Source organism: Aulostomus chinensis, chromosome 23 (assembly GCF_037954235.1).
Source record: "Aulostomus chinensis isolate RoL2024-O1b breed Wild chromosome 23, RoL_Achi_v1.0, whole genome shotgun sequence".
NCBI classification, from domain to species: domain Eukaryota; kingdom Metazoa; phylum Chordata; class Actinopteri; order Syngnathiformes; family Aulostomidae; genus Aulostomus; species Aulostomus chinensis.
Genome location: NC_141342.1, coordinates 15,162,258 through 15,176,941, shown reverse-complemented (window position 1 = coordinate 15,176,941; position 14,684 = coordinate 15,162,258). Strand labels below are relative to the sequence as shown.

At 39.0% G+C, this 14,684-nt stretch overlaps 1 long non-coding RNA gene across 1 annotated transcript in view; it reads right to left on the bottom strand.

Annotated features, from left to right (window-relative positions):
• The window catches only part of LOC147239739 (uncharacterized), a 124,283-nt gene that overhangs the window by 35,830 nt on the left and 73,769 nt on the right, over positions 1 to 14,684 (bottom strand). The gene's annotated exons all lie outside the window — the stretch shown is intronic.

The window sequence follows — 14,684 nt, the reverse complement described above, 5'->3', positions numbered from 1 at the left end:
ACTGTTAATCATGGTCACACCTACAGGATAAACACAGTCATCAAATTACCTGACTGGCATGATGTGGGAGGAAATCTGTGCATTAGGTTAAATGAATTAACCTCTCTGACAATTGAGTTGAAACAGTTTAATCACAGTTTGCTGCACCCAGGGATTAGTTGTTGTTCTTTGTCGGTGGAAGGAAAGATCTTCCTAAATAAAAGGTTGCCACTGGTAACAATAGAGTGGCGCAAGGATGACTCATTTCTGTAGGCTTGCCTGGACGTTAGCATCACCATGGGTTCCCTAAACCAGGGCATTTTTAAATCTGTTTTTGGATCACTACGGAAAATGAACAAACTGCATCACCGACGCACAACTTCACCACAACTAGCATTGCGCTTCTACTACGAGTTCAGTGCGATTTTGTTTAAATTCCTCGTCAACCTCTTCGGTCTCCTTTAGTGACTCATAAACGACCGCCTTTTTTAAGATGCACAAGGTTTAAAAATACAAAATGTGGAATTTATTGGCATATTTTATACCATTGACAAAATTACTTTAACATCTCTAACTTCTATTAGCCATAGACCATATTATTCAACCAAAAACCCACTGACTTCTGAGAGGACAGAGAAAATAATTCAAACTTAATTTTAGGTTTTAGGATTCGTTCCAGCACTTCTCTATAGCATCAAAGCTTTTTAGGCTGGTCTCGTTACCTGGAAGCCATCTTGGTAAGGACAGGAAAGAGCCATGACTGCATATATCGATGAAAAAGTCCAATTTGATTTTAAAAAGCCTGAAAAAAAGTTTCATCCAGATTGCCGTGATGTGCTGATATGAGTTCATTCCGGCAGTGTAGTTGTTTGGGATGTGTTTACATTGAGCAGCTTGTTAATCATGGCTCAATGTAATATAACAATTAATAACTTCCTTCTTCTAAATGATGGATCCAATACGAATAAAAACAACAATAAATCAAGATAAGCTTTAGGGTGCGGTTACTGCAAATTTGTTAGAGGGAGGAAAAAAATACCACTATGATTAGTTTAATAGCAGCTGGGTCAAAGAAAGGAAAATCTTATCATGCATGGACACGTTCCTCAAAACAGTCTAAAGTAGAATAAAGATGATGGTGTACCAAGCATTTGGCTGCGAATAGCTAACACCCAGCTGTTATCATAAGCAAAACAACTGGAAACAGTGTCCATGATGATGTCATGAAGGTCCAGTCAGATAAACACTGGTGTTTAGATTAAGCATCAAAGAGCTGCCACAAAGACGGAGTACCTGGCAGCCGTGCTGAACTGTGAGCTTGTTGTTTGAACAGAGGGCAGAGTGAGGTCAATAACAAACTTCAAATAGATGAAAGACCTTCAGAGCTGGCAGGTGGTGCTCAACACTATTGTAGGTCAGATAGGAGCTGAAATCCAAAACATGTGTCTGATGTGAGGTTCATTTGTACGGCTGTGTTTATAAATAGTGTCTGACTGAGATCTGTTGATGATCCTTTGTGCTACAAGTACTGCGACGGGAGGACAGCGTAATCTAGAAGATGTCCACGTACATTAAATATATTTGACGATTTATTAGGTACAACTTGACAAAAAAAAAACAGTAAAATACAATTGAATGCCAATAATGTATTCCGTCGGGACAATGATTTTATCAAGTCGATCTGAGGTTGTAATCTGTGTTGCTTCGATATATAACTTTGGGTTCATGAGAATTAGGATTAGGGGGCTTCACTTCAGTCTATGTTCACACACAGCATTTTTCAAATGGAGAAATATGCATATCCCTAGAGGTACTCTGGAGTACTGCAGAGTGAATAAGTGTGAATATTAAGTTCAAGGAATAAAAAAAAAAATTAAGACTGATCATGCACTTTTTAAAAAAATCAAAAATACCTATTCCTATTTCCTTGAACTGCTGATCCACATATTTCTGTGAGTCCAACTTTTCTCCAGTGACTCTTATCAAAACTGATTCAACTGTGCTCAGGAAAGAACTCAATCACAGCGGTTACATCCTTGCCAGCGACTACACCGAAGATTCTTAGTGTAGCACAAGCACAGAGTAGCCAGGTCAGATCATAAATCAACCTGAGTGATGACTAACCTTTGGCTTAATGGTGATGAACAACAACATGACTCAGCCTACGTGCTTAGTTACTACAAATGAGAAACTTACAATTTGAAATAAATTTCAACTTGCTGCCTCACTATAGTATATATAAACAGTATATACACATATACATACTATATGCCATATATATACATACATATACATACACACACACACACACATATATATATATATATATATATACACACACATATACATATAGATATACACACACACACACATATACTGTGTATATAATATAGTCAGCAGAGTGGTGCAGTGGTCAGCACTGTCGCCTCACAGCAAGAAGGTTACGGGTTTGAGTCCCGGCTCGGGCACGGGATCTTTCTGTGTGAGTCTCCATGTTCTCCCTGTTGCTGTGTGGGTTCTCTCTGGTACTCCAGCTTCCTCCCACAGTCCAAAGACAACAAGAGGGGACGAGGCTGATTGATACTCTAAATTGACCGTAGGTGTGACTGTGAGTGTGAATGGTTGTCTGTCTACATGTGTTGGCCCTGTGATGGACTGGTGACCTGTCCAGGGTGAACCCCGCCTCTTGCCTGAAAGCCGCTGGATGGATTTTATATATATATATATATATATATATATATATATATATATAAAAAATCAATTTTAGTCTAAAAGGGAATATAATTTAATAAAATTATCCCTATGCTCTTTTAAGTACTTAAAACTAGTTACTGACATCATACATTTTTTAAGTAAACATTTAACGATCTGAAATATAAATCAAGTGAGCATTAGGCTTTATACTTCTACACAGTAAAACGTGTTTTAGTCACCAAAGCCACCTGCTGGCCAATACTTTGAGACACCTCTCTCGCAATCTTCACTTTTCAGGCCTACATACTTTGTAAAGTCTATGAGCCAAATGCATTTCTTTCCTCAAGGCAAAAGAGCAAATCAGTTCGGAATAGGTCAAAATAGAGACAATGCACAGATTTGAGATGTGACACTTGATGTAGAATTGATGCTATCCTGTTCTACAATTAATCCGGTTGGCAAGTAAACAAACGATGAAAAAGACGGCTCAAAGTTAAGTTTCTTGACGGGGAAAAGTGGTCTTACTCACACAAGGTCAATTCAAGGTAAAACTGCGTGGTCTGAACCTAATTAAGCAATTACAAGCTCCATGTGTGTGCTTTGTCGCTCCAATGTTAAAGACTGTCAAGTGGAAAAACGCTGCGAAGACTAGACAGATGCTGTCTACTTTGATGTAGGCTTATGCATATGAAATGAGGTCAGATTCTGGTCATTAATAAGAACTCCTTTACACGGGATATCACGCTACAAGAGGCAATTTCTTCAAAGGGCTTTTACTTTAGAGATTTGTAAGGGATTATGACAGGAAGGGATGTATAAACAAAGCAATGTGAGAAGAAAAGGAAAATGGGTCAGATAATGCCCTCTGTCACAGTTATTACACATCTCAATTACTCAGGCCGTGGCGAATGCTAGAAGTTACAGGGATCATTTGCCTGAGAATGAATGCAGGACCAGCCCCACAGCCGGTCTGCTCTCATGTCATTTTGAATTTCTTCAAAGATACTTGAACTTGGTTGATAGTGTTTGACTTTTCTTGCAGTTTTTGATCTGTTGTCAACAAAGACACCGAATCTCTCTGAGGACCAAAATTCGATTGCTACGTTGAAATCAAAAAGGCAAGTCTCGCCACTGGGTAGCCATCTTGGTAATGGCTTTGGGCAGTTATTTTTTGTGGGCTTGTAATACCAGACCCCGACTAAATGTGCAGATAAAAAGCCCTAAAGACAACTAGTATTGAATGGCCAGTTTAATCCGATTCAAAACGCTTAAAAAGTTTGGTGAAATGTGCAGCAAAATAACATTTATAATGATTTTTATGATGCATGCACAAGTTTCAAAACACCTCCTTCTTTAATGGGTCTGAACCTAGAGAGCCTAGACCTGACCTGACACACAAATGTGTTTATGTACAGTGAAAGTTTTCTTTATTTTGCTCGATGCAACACAAAACCTGATACTAAACATGTTGCTTTTTTTTCCCCATCTGTCACTCTTCCAGCACGTGAACTTTTAATCTGAAATAATAAGTGGATTTGCATGTTTCAGTCAGCAAGAGAAAATAAGAAAATCTGGATGTATTTTAACTTCCTTGGCAAGGAGGACGGATTATAGTCGGCACAGGCAGACACAGGGGAGAAGTCTATTAATGTTACATTAGGTAAGACGAAGAGTTTTGTTTTGACAACGTCTGCACAAACAGGTTTGGTTCTGGTAATACATTTCAGAGTCTTTTGGGGTGCGGACACACATTTTTGAACCCATGATGACCTTTAATCCCATGTCTAATGACTGGGCACCACTGGTTTTGTTGATGGAAACTGTTGGGAACCTCAAATGCGCACAACAACGCTATTGGCTCGATAGATCTCTGCTGTTGACTGGCTTTTTGGGATTCATATTAAACATGCCATATTTCTCCACTGAGGATTATTTGCTTTATCATCTTCAAAAATATCTCTGGCAATGATGGAAACAAACTGGAGACAAGCAGGATGGACAAGTTAGACTGATTAAAGCTGAGAGACACTGCAAGGCCAAAAAAGATAAGCAGCACACAATTGACTACTATAGTGTTACTACAAGCCAAGAGTACTCCTTATGTCCTTTCTGTAAACACAAACCTACAAGTAAGACCACAGGAATCATAAGAATGTGTTCTTCCAGGTGCACAGTGCCAAGACCTGTCATTGGTTCAGTGGGGGGTGGCTGGTAGGTAAGTCAGCAGATTTACTTCTGTACTTATAGTAAATATAGACTTCAGGTTCCTGGGCTTTTAGTATTTGGACTGTGTGTTTTTTGCTCAGCTACATTTCATTTTCTCTGATCCATAATCCTTACTTCCTACCTTTCTGAGTAATGTGGCGTATTTCTTTGACGATCAATTGATGACCAAGTATGTAGAGGAGAGATGTCCTCAGACTTCTTTTGTCTGTCACAAACACAAGATATTTCATTCAGCTTGCTTGATTAACCCCATCATTTAGCAACTTACAGTTCAGAAATGACCTTTTTCACACTAGAATGCTTGTGCGATATTTCATTGCCACCATAAGTAAAGGCTCTGATTACTTCTTAAGACCACAGATTACAAGAACCCTGCTTTTATTTGTTCCACTGGTCCAAGAACTTTTTTAAACAGAGGAAACACCTTTATGCACGCGCTCATAATAACTGTGGGGTTTATATTTGCTTTGGCCTACCTATCCCTGACCTGCCTCTGCCCGACTATTGTCAGCCTTTTACACATAGCATGAAAACAATGGCCCATTCTCAGCCTAATGCGCGGCAATGTGACACATAATAAATATTACATCAGTGGAGCCAGCGATGTTGTCACTCAAGAGATAATGCCTTTCGTCAGCATCAAACCAACCAAAAAGATCTCCAAAGCAAATGATTCCTTTAAGGTATTCCTGTATGGTAAATGATTCATTGTGCCTGCATTGTTAAAAACTGCACTTAAGAAAGGGGGGGCTTGTTAAAGTAAATATAAGTCATGGTGAAAAAGCTTGTAGCATTATCCAGGCATTATCCAAGCATATTAATGCCCAAGGTTGTTAATGGATATTAAGGACACAGGAGTGTTTTAGTTTGAATACATCTGACGTGGCACCCTTCAAAAAATTGACTTAAAATGACATTTTATTCATTTCTTGATGAAATAATTCATTTTACATTACTATTGTAATATTTTAAGAGCAAAAATCATGGCCAAGCATAAATAAATTCAAGTAAGTGCTTGAAGGGTAACACAATCATATAAAGTGTTTAATTTTAACAATTTTATCAGACAGGAAATCAATATTCTTTTCTAAATGAAAGTGAGAAGAAGAAAAAAAAAACCCAAACACATCAACTGCTGAGCACACAGTTTTATAAAGTCAGTAGCTTCCATCAGTGTTCTATATGACATACTGTCAATCAAATAAAGCTGTCATGTTGTATGTAGTCATCTGTCACCGTAACAAAAGACATATGTGTGGAAATCTGTCAGAACAAAAGAACGCTGTTAACTATTGACTAACCCTTTCAACTCCATTTCCTGCCATTTAAAATTTCACAAATCCTCTCAACATGCTACTCACGGACAAAAGAGAGGGAGGTACAAGATTGGCTAAAAAAATTTTGGCATGTTGTGAAAGCAACTTACACTGCTTTGTCTGTGCTGTTTTCCTTTCTGGACTGAGGTTGTGTAGGTCCAAAACATTAGAGTGTTGACAAAATGATGGATGAAGCGTGGTAAAGTGGTTAGTGATTATAAAGGCTCTGAAAACTTCTTCCAAAGCACAAACAAATGACCACTTCAAATTGTATCCATCACTTATGCATTGTTCTAATTGGAAAATGAGACATTTGGTATCAAAACACAAAACCACAGACACAATGTGTTGGCGTACAAGTTTCTCTCAGCTGGTTCCACGAAAACCTCTGCCTCTAGCTATGGATCCCTGAAGGGCTCAATATTCATGAATTAATAGTAGTATTTTTACGATGAAACAGTTTTGTTGTGTGAATAAGAATGATTGGCAATTCTTTTTACTTTTTACAAATAAAACCAGGTCAGAATTTATTGATTCGTCTAAATATGTTACACTATTGTGTTTTTACGTTCAGAACTACTCGCTACATATGTAGTATTTGTGTGTGGCACTTAAAGTCCCTCTGCAAGGTTTGAATACAATGGAAACGTGATATTCTTTATTAGTCATGTTTACAAACATGTTCCTACATTCACTATTCAAAATTGCGAACCAAATTTAAAAATATGAATTAAATCATACATTAATAATAAAAGGAGCACAAAATTATAATATGGGCACATAACTTAAATGCACTGTTGTTTCCTGTTACATGTTTAGAGCTTCAAGAGTGGCGGTTCACAACGTCTCCATCCATCAGTTTCCACTAGAGGTCTCTGTGGCTCACCCCCCGCCCCCCTCTCCCTGAAGTAGATCCCCACACAAGACAGTGTAAACACAATCTTCTGCCCTACAGCTCTGGGGATGATGCAGGGAAAAAGTTGCCGTGAATTAGCTAAAAATTGAAAAAAGAAAAAAAAAAGAAAAAGAAGACGAAAGATTCAGACATGTTTCAAGCAAATAAAGGAGGAGAATCAGACATGTTTCAAGCAAATAAAAGAAGAGAAATACGTGATGCAATTTCAACAACAGAGGAGCACAGACACACTTTTTCATTTAACAACTCTCAGTAAGAAGTCAAATTAACCCAGTGACCCAGAATCTTACAGTTTCTGAATATCCTGAACAAACTGTTTCAAAGGCCTTACAGCTACCGGCGTCGTGCTGCAGAGGTAGGATGCATGGCATGGCGGGGCATTCGTCACACATTGGCAGCATGAACGATGTGGGTCACTTAGCGAGTGGCCAGGATTCAAAACAAAGAAAAGGCCCGAGCAATGTGGTCTACTGGATAAATTTGTCAATGTCTTGTGCCTTAAGGCACCCAGCCTTGCCTGACCCCCAACCTCCATTCGCAAGATAAATACCTCTGTCACCATTCACCTTCAGTCCCTGGACACAAATTTAACTTGTCATCCATCATCCTTCTGTAAAGGTATAATTTTCCTCCGTCTCAGTAATGAGTTTAAGACCTCCGAACAGGCCATGGATGGTCCCTCACTGGTGAGCATGACAAAGCATTTTGGAATCCAATTTTTTTGTGGTTGTTATTTGTGTAAAAATGACTTGATCTCACACTCCCTGCCGGAAAGCTTGCCAACTGGATAAATGATTGACTGTGACATTCATTGCCACTGTGGGTCCATACAAAGTTCAAGCCGTGGAAGGTGTAAAGCTCTGGGTATTTGTTTCCCTCAAATGGCCACGGCTGACAACCTTGTATGATAATGTGCCCACTGTACATCAACTTAATTGACACTTAAATCTGTCAGTAGCCTTACAAATGCCGACCTTCTTTGGGGGAACAAATCCTCTTTAATGTGCATTCTTTGTGAGTGATTGTGCATGTGTGGGAAGGGATGGTGTTTGGGTGTGTAGGGAATGAGCGAGCAAGGATTCAAAGGAGATAAAGAGAGAAAGCTGTCAAGATAAACAGTGCAAGACAGTAAAAACAGAACTCTTATCTTCACTGTACATAAAGCATGCAGCGTCTTTAGCACAAGTTTTAATACGTCAAGCAAAATATGGTGAATAGTCCTGTAAATGAGGTATACAGCAGCCGCCTGCTGCACTAAGGACGAAAATCAAATTGCTTCCAAATCCCTTTTCACCAGTCTGATTAGGATATTTTTGCCATGTAATGTTATTAGCAGCCTGGTTAAAATGGAGCTGCTGTGCACTGGGGGTTGGCTTATTAATTGTTGTTTTCGTGTCACCACTGCTGTGTGCACCCAGTGATTTAATCAGCTAAATTCACTGCCATGGGAGCTGTGGCCCGAGCCAGGTTTAATGCTATAGGTGTAATAATCATATATTGCAGTGAACCTGTCATTACAATTCATTTCTGAGAATGATTTATACATATGTCTGCTGAATAATACTGATTAGCCAAATGGGATGAAGTTATTATCTGGTTCCTTCATCGCTCATTAATTCTGCTGTTTCGTTAATTCAATTCTCACTTAGTCGGTGTAGCATCTGAATGTGTGCTCATCTTGAAAGATTGCTTTGACTGGTTGACACTTTCAGGCAAAACAGTAACCCCTATTATCTCATAGACATTGATAAGTGCTGAAGTTGTGTTTGTGTGCCTTGTGCTTCCCGCTCTACAGGCAATAATGACCTGGGGGCAACAGCTTCCTTCTCCCTCACAGGTACAATCTTGTTTACCTCAATCCTCTGTAGACTCACACCTTTACCCTCTCTTGAGACCTGATTGGGCTTCTTTATCCTCACACCAGTCACCTAACTGGTCGCTTTGACTAATAACAACGCATCTCGCTGCTCTGATGCTCTGAGTTATCTAGAGGAGCAAAGCCGTAGGTACTTGTAGCAATTAACCTGGGGATTTCATAGCAAAACGCTCAGTACAGTCCCTGCAGTTGAATACAACAAATGAGGACTGGCTACCTTGCATCTATTAAGAGTGGTGATGAAGACTCAATAACGGATAATGGATAGATGGACAATAACCCTGCAAGCATCTCTTGTGACTGTTCCAATAGGTGCAAAAAATGTCAAGATGAATGCAAAATAAGACGTATGAATCTGATTTCTACAATAGCAAGGTCAGGTGAGATTTCGACATGATGTCAGAAAATGACATTGCCGTTATTCTAAATCCTTTTCCCAAGGTGGAAGGATTGCAAATTGAGGCTCCTGCAGCCATCTCTCCTCACAGCCAATCCATTGAATGACAACAGACAGCTACAGTAATGCAGAGACAGGCAGACAGAGATGGATGGATCGATAGACGACTGCATATGCAGACGTGCCTATTGATAAACTCCTGCTGACAACGGGCGAACACTTCGAGCTCATCGGTGAAAATGTCAGTCATGCCAGCCATTAGTTTGCATGCATTTCAGGTCGGATGTCCTCAACCTGTGACCGTGGGGTACTAAGGCCAGCCCACAAGGCACGTAACATGCCAAAACACTTTTTTATCACTTGTCAGATTGGATTCCACTTGATGTCAGTCCAGACTTCCCCACTACTGTATGTGACAAGGAATAAGGCAACCTTGATATTTGACAGTGATGAACAGATAATGTGTGCGTGCAACTAAAATGTGTTTGAAGTTGCCTTTCCTCTCCATGAAATCTCTGTATAAAATTAAAAAACCTTTCAAATTGTGCCTGAAGCTCATGATTCTTTTCCATATCTCCTAATTTGCTCAGTTTGTTTAATCTTTAAATTAAGAGCACGTTTAAAAGAAAGTAATGTTGAGTTCCAAGAAGTCTAATGTAAGGGTTGGCAAGAAGACATGAAAGTTTGTTAAGTGATTAATTTGAACTGTTATTCTTTGATGGCTAGGAAGATACTTCAATTCCAATATACATTCTTTGAAAAACACATAATGTACAGCAAAAATATGAAAAAAATACATTATTGGTGACATATCAGCAAAACAGCAGATTTTTCAAAATGTATCCAAGTAATGCCAACTGCAACCTTCGCATGGAAATTTGCATGGATTACAGCTAAGATGAAGCTTGAGTTTGTTTAGTGCAACTGAGGTAACAGTAAGAGCAAAGGCAGTTAGCTTGACTTGTAATTTAGCATCAGGTTTACATGGACGCTGTTCGCTGCAATTACACTGTCAAAACACTAGCTGGCAGGTTTTACGCCACTGTTGTTTTTCTTCATGTAGCTCGAACAATGGCGGCTGTTTGAGTAAATAAATCTTCAACAGCCATTATTTACCAAAAACATATAGATTTATGCCAAAAGAAACTTGAACCAAAGAGGGAGATGGTGTGGAAATAAACATGCGGAAATGCATGGCAGGAAATGTTGCTTTACGAGGTGAACCATTCACAGCTGTTGCAGTCTGCATCTGCGTTACGTGTAGTTACATTTACAGGTAGTTGCACATCAGGCTACATCGATTCAGTGCAGGAATATAAATCCAACTCGATGCTAAATAAAGACCAGATGGAGCAACCTGTCCTGGTCAAGCTCTAACAAGGCTGTTCTGGGTTTAGAAAATGGCATTTAAATCTAAATTCTGATCAGGGAGCAGAGAGAAAAAATTCCTGATACATTTGTCAATACTACAGAAGTGATGGGCCTCAAATGTGAGTAACGGAGTGGATGCTTGTCAGTACGGATTACGAACTGTTGAGATAGAGATATAATGATGCCGTCCAGGGAATTGCATGTAAAGAAATGTGTTGTTGTTTTTTTTTTATATATTAATCTAAAAGATATTGTTAGCAAAAGTCCTGTCTTGTTCATGTAACATAACTTTGAGGTTGATTCAAAAATATGAGTGAAGTTTAGCGTGCTCATATTGGAAAACCATAATTTGTGTTTGACAGCCCATCACAATTTAATAGAAAGTCCTGTTTTCCATACATGTATTAGAGATGTAAGTAAACCTTAATAAGTATTTCAACAGCTCTGTTTGTTTTAGTGTTTGATTTCTATTCTAACGTCTGCAAATTGCTATGCAGAAACAAGTTGCTATGTTTTTTACATTTTGGTTTGTGTTCAATCCTTTTGTTTGCATTTGGATCATAGACTTCAGCTTTAGAGACAGTGCTTGAAGTACCTTGTCCAAACACCATTTACATTCAAAATGAGTATTTTTTTTTAAAGGAATTAAATAAACAAGTAAAAATGTGCCACAAGAACTTTTCAGACATTTCAGTTCCTTCTTTTGCAAGTCTGTCAGACCTCGGCTTAAAATGCATCTTGAGTGATGAGGATGTTGCATCGTCTACAGAATGTAAAGCCCCTCGAGGCAAATTGTGATTTATGATTTTGTACTTTATATATAAAGTTTGATTGATAGATTGAAATCTCAAGTGTTCAGGGTGACATGTGATATGTGCCCCCCCCCCCCCCCCCCATTACGTGCGTACATGAATGTGTCCTGGTCCACTCTGATGAACCAGCGAATCAATTAACATCCTTTGCATGACAGGAAGTACATAGGCAATAGCAACACCTTATTATGATCATCATCATCATCAGTATTATTGTTGTAGTTATTAATATTATAATTAAAGGGTGTCCAAAAATTTAAAAAGCCTAATGTGCTTCAAGTGAGCCAAAAATCTTTGGTTTGTATGGAAGATACCAAAAAATAGAGCTGATCTGCCTTGATTTCTTCAGATTAGCTACAGGAAGTGCATTTTTTTTCAGACTTTTTTTGTTTGTTTGTTTGTTGCAATAGATTTTAATGTACCTTAATCACATATGGAGAAGGGAAGTAATTCTGAGTTCAAGTAGTCATTTGAGAATCATGTGGAGTCACTCTAATACCACCTGGGAACTCTCATACTGAGAGCGGATCACTTGCCGTACCTTTGACAGCAGCTAGTTCCAACATTATATAGCTTTACAAAACCAGAATTGAGGACTATATCAAAATGGCTTCAATGGTATATAGCATTAAATTCCTTCAGAATAGAATAACTAGTTTAATATACGAGGAGAACATGACTACAGTTTTGTGGGAGGGTCAAGAAGAGAAGCTATCCTGTGAAAACGGATCTGAGCAAAAACCTTGGATGAATAATAGACTGCTTCCCAAGCAGCAGCACTCTTGGTGGTAGGAGGTTAATATTCTCACATGTCATTAGGTCGGCTGGCTCGACTGATGGCTCATTGAATCAGGCAGCAAATGATTTCCTCATGCTGCAGAGGACAGAGCACTTCAAAGGGAAGGGGCTGAGGTCAGGACAGCACTCAGCTTTGATTAATGACCGGGGCTCAGCAGAGGTTGCCTGTAGGTAAGAATGTGACGGTGAATTGGATGTGAAGGGGACCGACTTTAAGCTAGATTTGACCCACCTCCAGAAAAACTTGCAGATACCATCACACAGACTCGGTTGATGGGCTGTGACTGAAAATCTTGCTGACCCCTCTGGCTTATACAATCATAAAAATGAAACTTGTTGGCTGACAGGCTTACCTGACGTCAAATTAGCATTTGCACATGTCAAATACCTGAATAATAAATTCAAAAATAGCAGCTAATGTTAATCCAAATCTGATTCCCCCCCCCCCCCCCCCCGCTTGTGAGCATTGAAATTTCTTTGCGTAGTTTTTAACAAGCATACACGCAGTCCATTAGATAAATATGTTTATCAAGAAAAAGGACTGGAAATTGAACCATCGTATGTTTCATTAGTAATAAGGTTTGAGCAGGGATTTAACACACCACCACCTGGGTTGTCATTCTCCTGGGCCCCATTATCACCCTCCTTATTAGTTTTTGACTCAGCAGAACAAAACGTGGCCGCCTCAATCTTTGATCTCTCACACGCTGACACAAATCCTTTCAAGCCTCCCGACGTTCCTCTGCTAAGGTAATTAGCACTAATTAAAAGGTTTCCAGCTGCCTTGTGTGCATTTTTTTTTTGTTCCTCAACAACACATTGTCCTCACAGGTGCATTTCCTATGTTTACTGTGGGCATGTCACTCACATTCCTCACCACTTGTTCATAGACTATGATCAAGGAGATTAGGGCCATTGTTTAGGGATGGTAAAGGAGAGAAATGCCAAACTTATTGCTGGTGGGAAGAGAGTTCAAGAGAGGTCGAGGTTTTTAGAAGTGAGAAAAAAAAAGAAAAAAAAAGCCACTGAAACACAAAAAGTTGAAGGATTTTGTATGTTTATTCTAACAGTACGATTATCTTTCCCATTATTGCCAGTTTCATTATTACAAATGTTCTTATTTGAATTACAAATGTTGCGTATGAGATACATCGCAATCTTTCAGAATAAGAATATTTCATTCAAGAATTTTTTTTCTTCGGAATACGCAAAAGCTTCCAAAGAGAAACACGAAAATGTAATGCCAAAGTGATTAAAGAGGAAAAAATGCTGAAAAGAGGTTAAATAATGACAATAATATCAGTTAGTTAAGTCTATATTGCATTTTTTAAAATTCTACTTGTTTCAATCTCTTATTTTCCTTTACTAATTATAACTTTGAGGCAGAATGTGAACTTCCTGATTGAATGAGATATTTCCAGCGTGCCTCTCCCGTCATTTAAAAAGAGCCAGCGAGTTACATGTCGACCAATCTTTTAAATTCCCTCACAAATCAAGGCGCCCATAAACATCATTAACCATCATTTCCCAGCCCACTTCAGTTACATGTGAAGTGTTCTTTATTGTGTAATGAGCCAAGAATCTGAAAAGATTGTCACTTCAAAGCCTCTCTTGAAAGCTGTCGCCAATGCAACCCGCTGACATGTCAAGCTGGGATTAAACGTTCCCTTATAATCATTTCTTTGTTTTTAAATGAGCCCATTGTTTGTCCGCACCTTGGGTGACAGCCATCAAGGGCACATAGCGTCACGGAGGCGCAGGAAGTGGTGATACAGATACTTTGTGAGCTTGTAGGAGAGGCTTTTCAGCAAAGTGCTTTTTTGTTGTTGTTTGTCTCAAGATATCTGTAGCTGTTAGAGACTGATTTAGATTTGTTAGAAATGTCAGGAAGTTCAGCCAAAGAAAAGGCAATGTTGGAGATTTAGTGCAAGGAAATTTTGATGTGCATGTAATTTTGGACTAGATGTGGAACTTTTGGTATTTCTGAACAGATAAACTGCATAATATATCCTTCAGTAATTTCACCTTTTCATTACATGGACAGAAGAAAAACTCCCCATGCACAACGTGAGAAACTGTCTTTTTGATGTATTTTGTTTTTCCATTTTAAATGATTGCAAGTCTCATTCAAGTCTTGCCTCAATTGTTATGCAGGGAAGATGTTCCTTCCATCTTGTCTTAGAAAAACAGGCCTTTGTCCAAGACCAGCAGTGTGTCATCAGTGCTGGGTCTCCAGCGAGGCAGGAACATTGAGCACGGGCAGCAGGGGTATGCCTCTCAGGGTGTTTAAGAACTACAG